The sequence below is a fragment of the Gossypium arboreum genome, chromosome 6 (assembly GCF_025698485.1).
Source record: "Gossypium arboreum isolate Shixiya-1 chromosome 6, ASM2569848v2, whole genome shotgun sequence".
NCBI lineage: Eukaryota > Viridiplantae > Streptophyta > Magnoliopsida > Malvales > Malvaceae > Gossypium > Gossypium arboreum.
Window position 1 is genome coordinate 10331462 of NC_069075.1, and position 8411 is coordinate 10339872.

At 37.9% G+C, this 8411-nt stretch overlaps 1 non-coding gene across 1 annotated transcript; it reads left to right on the forward strand.

The window, feature by feature from the left end:
* The first annotated feature begins 445 nt into the window (after nucleotides 1-445).
* Nucleotides 446-552, forward strand: LOC128294979 (small nucleolar RNA R71). The gene has a single exon (XR_008285286.1). It is a non-coding gene; the product is annotated as a small nucleolar RNA R71 (small nucleolar RNA).
* Nucleotides 553-8411: the final 7859 nt, after the last annotated feature.

Genomic DNA, 8411 nt, shown 5'->3' on the forward strand with positions numbered 1-8411 from the left:
GTGATTCCTCCAACCTGCATTATAAGTGTTATTATATGGATTGTTTTGAGATCAAGGATTATTACCCATGTAATTTAACTGCTCATTATCCATGTTGTGGCCATAAGGTTGGTATTCTGAATTGCTTGATCCACCTCCACTTGCTTAGCACTACATTACTGGGTGAACCTGTGAAGAACTAAGAAAACCATTAATTTTCTTATTCAAGAGTGATACCTAATTAGAGAGCATGGTAACTGAATCGACGTTATAAACACTGACTGCTTTCATTGGTTTTGTCCTCATGACTTGGCACTGATAGTTATTCAGTGACATCTCCTCTATAAACTCATAAGCATCTTCAGGTGTTTTATTATTGATGGTTTCGCCAGCAGCTGTGTCAACCATTTGCTGAGTCGAAGGATTCAAGCCATTATGGAACGTTTGAACCTGTAGCCAAAGCGGTAACCCATGGTGAAGGCACCTTCTCAGTAAGTCCTTGTATCTCTCCCATGCATCGTAAAGAGTTTCTAAGTGCATCTGCACAAACAAAGAGATATCATTACTTAATTTGGTCATTTTAGCCAGCGGGAAATATTTTAATAGAAATTTTTCGGTCATTTGTTCGCAAGTAGTGATTGAACCTCATGGTAACGAGTTCAACCACTGTTTAGCTTTGTTCATCAATGAAAAGGGAAACAACCGAAGACGTATGGCATCATCAGAAATGCCATTGATTTTAAATGTATCGCATAGTTCTAAAAATTTTGCTAAGTGAGCGTTGAGATCTTCATCTTGGAAACCATCAAATTGAACAAACTATTGTATCATTTGAATTGTGTTAGGTTTCAGTTCAAAAGTATTTTCAGGTCTAACTATGCTTGATTCAATTCCTGTTAAAGAAGGTTTAGCATAATCATACATAGTGTGTGGAAAAGGATTTTGATTAACCGTAATTGTAGAAGGTAGCTGATTGTCTTGGTTTTCAGCCATCTCTTCGGTTGGGGGTTGAGTCTCGTCCTCTTGCTTGTTCTCTGTGTATCTTAAGCTTTGCCTTATTTCTCTTTGGTTTCTGCGAACTGTGCGATCTATTTCTTCGTCAAAAAGTAGTGGTCCTGACGGGTTTGTTCTTGTCATAAACTATACAAACCTGCCAAGAGAAAGAAAAAGTAAATTAATAAATAATAATAAATTAAATTAAATTAAATTGCAAGAAAAACAAATGGCTAAAGTAATAAAAATTAAGCGTTCCTAATATCTTAGTTCCCCAACAACGGTGCCAAAAACTTGATCGCAATTTTCATGTGACAGGTTTTAAATACTTAAAATTAATCGTTCTCAGAACTAACTATTATGACGATGTAGGCAAGTGTACCTATCGAATAAAAGTATAGTTTTAACAAGGCCGGATTGTCGAACCCAAAGGAACTAAAAGTACTAGTAATGACTGTCTTTTTATTATCTAGCCTAAGAATAATGGGGTTTTGTTTTAACTAACTAATTATCGAAACTAAGAATTCATAGAAAGTAGAATTAGGGAATTACTTTTGGAAAATTATTGAATTAAGACAATACCTAAGGAAAAATCCACCAAGACTTTACTTGTTATTCTGGTTTCGAATCAGACGATTTATTCATTCAACTTGTTTCGTAGAGATCCCTAAGTTATGTTATTATCCCTATTCAAGACTAATAACGTCTAATCCCTAGATTGAATAATTGAGACTTTTCTCTAATTAACACTCTAGGGTTGCATTAACTCGATCTATGGATCCCCTTACTAGGTTTCACCCTAATCTAACAAAATCTTGTCACCCTATCTCTAGGCGCGCAATCAACTCCGCTTAATTATGACAAATGTACTCTTAGACAGGATCTATTCCTCCTCTGAATAAGAGCTTATCTTGAATCAGTATCCTGGGATATCAAAACAAGAATTAAGAACAAGTTAAATATTTATCATACAATTCAGAAAATAATAACAAGATTCGTCTCAGGTTTCATTCCCCTTAGGTATTTAGGGGATTTAGTTCATAACTAAAAAGGAAAACATCTCAGAAAAATAATGAATACAAAGCATACAGAAAACTCAAAACTCCTGAAGGGAAATTAAGGGGAGATCTTCAGTCTTAATGATGAATCCGGCTTTTGAGATGGAACAATCGGCTTTCTTCGAGTAATTCCTTCCTTCCTCCCTGTGCCTCCCCTCTTTCTTCCTCCTCTAGGGTGTATTTATAGGCTTTGGAATGACTAAGAACCCTCAAAATTAGCCTTTTCCGAATGGAACTCAACTTGGGCTCGGTAGGGACACGCCCATGTGACACGGCCGTGTGAGTCGTGCTTTGATTCTGCCAAATTGACACGGTCGTGTGGTCTGTCCGTGTGAGGAGGTCCAGGCCGTGTTGAATTCGTATTTTAGCCTATTTTCTCCATTTTTGGCCCTTTCTCGTTCCTTTCGCTCTCCTATGGTCTCCTAAGTATAAAACATGAAATTAAGGCATTAGGAGCATCGAATTCACCAATTCTAAGGGAAAATCCTCCATAAAACGTGTTATGCTTTTACCATTTGATGAGTTTGATGTAATTCTAGGTATGGATTGGTTGACTCTACATGATGCCGTTGTGAACTGTAGACGAAAGATTATAGAATTGAAGTGTCAGAATAATGAAATTCTTTGGATTGAATTTGATGAGTTGAGTGGATTGCCTATAGTGATTTCATTGATGCTGGCTCAAAGATATGTTGGAAAAGGTTGTGACGCATGCCTAGCATACGTTTAGATGCCAAAGTGTCTGAAAAGGAGATTGAATCGATGCCTATAGTTTATGAATACCTAGATGTATTTCCAGAAGAATTTCCTGGGTTGCCACCAATTAGAGAAGTTGAGTTTGCTATTGAGTTAGTACCAGGCACTTCACTGATATCTATAGCTCCGTACAGAATGGCTCCGATAGAGTTGAAAAAGTTGAAAGCTCAGTTGCAAGAGTTAACAGATAGAGGGTTTGCATGATCGAGTTTTTCGCCCCGAGGTGCTCCAGTATTGTTTGTAAAGAATAAAGACGGGTCAATGAGAATGTGTATCAACTATCGACAGCTTAACACGATTACAACAAAGAACAAGTATCTGTTGCTGAGAATAGACGATTTGTTTGATCAGTTGAAAGGTCCAACAATGTTTTCAAAGATTGATTTTAGATCTGGTTATTATCAATTGCGAGTTAAAGACTTAGATGTGCCGAAAACCGCGTTCATAACGAGGTACGGACATTATGAATTCCTTGTTATGCCTTTTGGATTGACTAATACTCTTGCCATTTTTATGGATTTGATGAATCGAATATTTAGACCATATTTAGACCTATTTGTTGTTGTGTTCATTGAAGACATTCTGATCTATTCACGAGATGAGTTTGAGCATGCTGAGTACTTGAGGATTGTGTTGCAAACATTGAGAGATAAGCAACTGTATGCTAAATTCAGTAAATGTAAGTTCTGGCTTCGAGAAGTCAGATTTTTGGGACATATAGTCTCGGCGGATGGCATTCGAGTTGATCCGAGCAAGATTTCTATAGTTGTTGACTAGAAACCACCTAGAAATGTATTCAAGGTTAGAAGTTTTCTGGGATTGGCTGGTTACTATCGACGTTTTGTTAAAGGGTTCTCGATGATTGTTAGACCAATGACTAGACTGCTACAAAAAGATGTACAGTTTGAATGGTCTGAGAAATGTAAACAAAGTTTCGATCAATTGAAAGTGTTGTTAACTGAGGCACCAGTGTTGGTTCAACATGAGTCAGGTAAAGAATTTTTGATTTACAGCAATGCGTCATTGAACGGTTTGGTTGCATATTGATGCAAGAGGGAAAATTTGTAGCTTATGCCGCCATACAGTTGAAATCGCATGAAAAGAATTATCCAATGCATGATTTAGAATTGGCCGCTATTGTATTTGTATTGAAAATTTGGCGTCATCATTTGGACAGTGAAAAATGTCATGTAACACCCCTCGCCCGTATCTGACGCTAGGATAGGGTTCGTGGTGCTACCTGACTTAAACTCAACTAACTAAACAAAACTGGGCCATGAAATCTCGAATAATTTAAAACTTTTCTTTTCACAAACAATTTACCCCTAACATGGGCTTACAAGCCCAAAACGTTCATCTGGGGTGGTTCGGAACCTAACTGAGAACTCATGAAAAACTTAGGAAAAATTTCATGCAACAAAGCTCCACACGCCCGTATGGGTATAGAGCACACGACCGTGTGCTAGGGACACGCCAATGTCCCAAACCCGTGTCTGAAAACCTGGGCATTCTGCCAAAACCACACGGCCCAAGCACACCCCCGTGCCCTATAACAATGTCCTTCACATGGTCGAGACACATGGTCGTGTCTCTTGCCCGTGTACTACTAGCATGCATACTAACTTTATGACACGGTATGGACACACGCCCATGTGGCCTACCCGCATGCTAAAATGACTTTAAAAATTTAAATGCAGGGGACGCACGGCCATAACACACGCCCATGGGCATGAACCGTGTGTCACACTCGGCCTAGACACACGCCCGTGTGTCTTACCCGTGTGGACAAGCTAAGCTATTTCCCAAGCCCTTTTGCCACGAATTTTGCACAACCTATACAAGATCATTTCAATATATAAATCTCATCACAATGGGCACTAATTCATCCACAAAAAGAACATTATATGCATTCATCAAAATGAATAATAGCCATTATTCCAGGCTTGATTACAAAATGAAGGGCTTTTGACTTAAGCCAAAATACATGAATCATTCACTTAATACAACATCCTAGTCTAGCCCTATACATGCCACCATCAAAAATATAAATCCAACTATACCGGGTATTACGGCCGATAGTGTGATCGATATCTCTGACTTTAAGGGATCTTTAAGCTAGCTTGATAACACTGAAAGAAAAGGAAAAGGAAAAGGGTAAGCATAAAGCTTAGTAAGTTGCATATAAATAAATATACAACAACAATCTCACCATTAGTCATCATACTTATAGCTCAAAGGTAAACATAATTTAACTTACTCATTATCATCTACTCGAGTCACATTCTCTAAATTAAGCTCATTACTCATGCTTACCATATAGGTACCTATACCACTCACAACATGATTATTCTTTCTTTATCAAAACTGATCTATAACTCCCATCATTGAAACGTTTGGAATACTACTGGATATTCTATGAACCTTCAACATTGGATATATTGCTGATGCCATGTCCCAGACATGGTCTTACACTGGCTCTCATATACGCGTGCTGATGCATGTCCCAGACATGTCTTACACTAGCACAACTCTTAGCCGATGTGTGTCCCAGACACGGCTTACACTGGCTATCTCTGTCAAGGCCGATGCATGTCCCAAACATGTCTTACAATAGCACTCATCTCTGTGCCGATGCACATGGTCTTACACTGGCTATCATAGTATGGCTGATGCATGTCCCAGACATGTCTTACACTAGCCCTCGTCTGGATACCGATGCCATGTCCCAGACATGGTCTTACACTGGCCCTCATAATGTGGCCGAAGCATGTCCCAGACATGTCTTACACTGGCGCACAAATCATCCAATGCCTTGGCACGAATATCCAGTTCGTATTCTAATGTTTCAACGGGATATTTCTATTATCTCAAATATTACTAGACATTCTCAATTCATAACTTGACAACTCATACAATGTCAATTCAACGACGATATGAATACAAGTATTAACAATGTAGTTGTATCATTTACATACAACTTACCTCGGTTTAAAAAAGTACTTGACTATTCGGTTTAGTCGGTTTGCTTGGTCTTCCCCAAATCTAGGTTTAGATTTGGTAAATCTTAATCTGTAATGACAATATGCACTCATTTAGTCACTAATTAAGATTAAGCAATCATAAATATACATCTTTGGTAAAATGACCATTTTGCCCCTAGACTTTGGCAAAATGACCATTTTACCCCTATGCCCGGAAATCAATTTTCATTGAATTTCACTGTATCTTAGGCCTAACCAAACTATTTTTGCTATTATAGCAACTTCAAATAATCATATTTCACATACTTATTAACTATTTTACAACTTATGCAAAATAGCCCTTTTAGGTTTTTTCATGCTAACACCTTTTACAAAAGTTGTTTATAACACAACTAGGACTCATATTCCTCCATAAAAAATCAATAAACATCACAAAACCTTTCATGGCAACACTTTAAACTCTTGACCATTTTGCAAGATATCTCCCTCATTTGAAAACTCATACTTCAAGGGTCTCAAAAATGCAAAAATCATCAACAAAGGGTGTGGGAATCACTTACTTTTGAGGGCTTTTAGTTGCTGAAAATTTTCAGCCTTCAAAACTCCATTTTTTCTGATATTTTTGGTGGAGAAGAGAGATGGAGAAGAAAGAAATGATAGCTAGGCTTTTAGGCATTATTTTATCACCAAATCATGGCATCATCCACCTAATACTTTGACCATTTGCTTAAAATCATTCACATGGCCGGCCAACACTAATAAAAAGTGTGTAATTGCCCTTTAAAAGTCCTGAATTTAAGTTCTTTAGATATTTAACTCATTTGGGTACTAAAATGAAACTTTTGCCTTTTATGCAGTTTAGTCCTTTTTCGAAATTAGACTAGAAAACGTTAAAATTAGCTCACCAAATTATTCATGCACTAATAAAATCATACTATAACCTCATAAAAATAATAAAATAATTTTTATAAACCTCATAAAAATAATAAAATAATTTTTCTAACTTCAGATTTGTGGTCCCGAGACCACTGTTCCGACTAGGCCCTAAATCGGGCTGTTGCATTTCTCCCCCTTAAGGATTTTTGTCCTTGAAAATCTTACCAGTGAATAAATTTCGATACTGTTCTCTCAGAGACACCTTGAGCTCTCATATGGCTTCCTCGACTCCATGTTTATGCCACAAAACTTTCACAAGTGGTATATCATTATTTCTTAACTATTTAACCTCTCGAGCTAAGATCTTGACCGGTTCTTCACCATAAGTCATATCTGGAAGAATTTCAACTTCAGTAGGTGCAATTACCTGTGAAGGGTCAGATCTGTATCGCCGTAACATAGACACGTGAAACACGTCGTGAATCTTTTCTAACTCTGGCAGCAATTTCAATCTGTAGGCCACAGGCCTTACTCTCTCGGTAATTTCATAAGGTCCTATGAAACGAGGACTCAACTTGCCTTTTCTACCAAATCTGAGGATTTTCCTCCAAGGGGAAACTTTTAAGAATACTTTATCACCGACCTCAAACTTGATCTCCTTTCACTTCAAATCCGTATAAGATTTCTGCCTATCCGAAGTGGCTCTTAGGCATTTCTGAATCACTTTTACTTTTTCTTCAGCCTCTTTGACCAAATCAACCCTGTGAATTTGATTCTCTCTCAACTCTGTCCAACATAAGGGGGTTCGGCACTTTTGCCCGTACAAGGCCTCATAAGGTTCCATTTTCAGACTCAACTGATAGTTTTTGTTGTAGGCGAATTCAACCAATGGTAAGTATTTTTCCCAACTTCCTTGAAATTCAAGACGCAACATCTTAGCATGTCCTCTAAGATCTGTATTACTCTTTCCGATTGTCCGTCAGTCTGTGGATGAAAAGCCGTACTAAAACTTAACTTGGTTCCTAGAGCCTCTTGTAACTTTTCCAAAAGCTTGAGGTGAATCTTGGGTCGTGATCTGAAATAATCGACAATGGTACACCATGTAGCCTCACAATCTCAAAAACATACAAGTCAGGTAATTTCTCAAGAGAGTAGTCGATATGCACTAGTATGAAGTGGGCTGACTTAGTTAATCTGTTGACAATAACCCATACAACATTTTTGTTTTTCGGGGTTAATGGCAAACTAGTTACGAACTCCATAGTGATACGATCCCATTTCCACTCTAGAACTATAATAGGCTGAAGTAGCCCAGAAGGTACTTGGAGTTCAGCCTTTACTTGCTGACATACTAAACACTTGGAAACAAACTCTGAAATATCTCTTTTCATTCCAGACCACCAATACATTTTCTTCAGGTCGTTATACATTTTTAAGCTACCCGGGTAGATGGACAAACTACCACTACGTGCTTCTCGTAAAATCTTCTAAACGAGCTCACCATCTTTAGGCACACAAATTCTATTTTTTCATATTAAACATTCGCCAGTACCAATCTGAAAATCTGATTCAACATCTGACTCACACTGATTTTTCCTGACTTGTAACTTATCATCATTTTTCTGAGCTTCACGAATTTCATGAAGAAAAGTCGGTCTGGCTCTCAACTCTGCTAGGATCAAACCATCATTAGATACGGTCAACTGAGCATTCAAAGCTCTCAAAGTAATCAACGACTTTCTGCTCAAAGCGTCGGTGACTACATTCG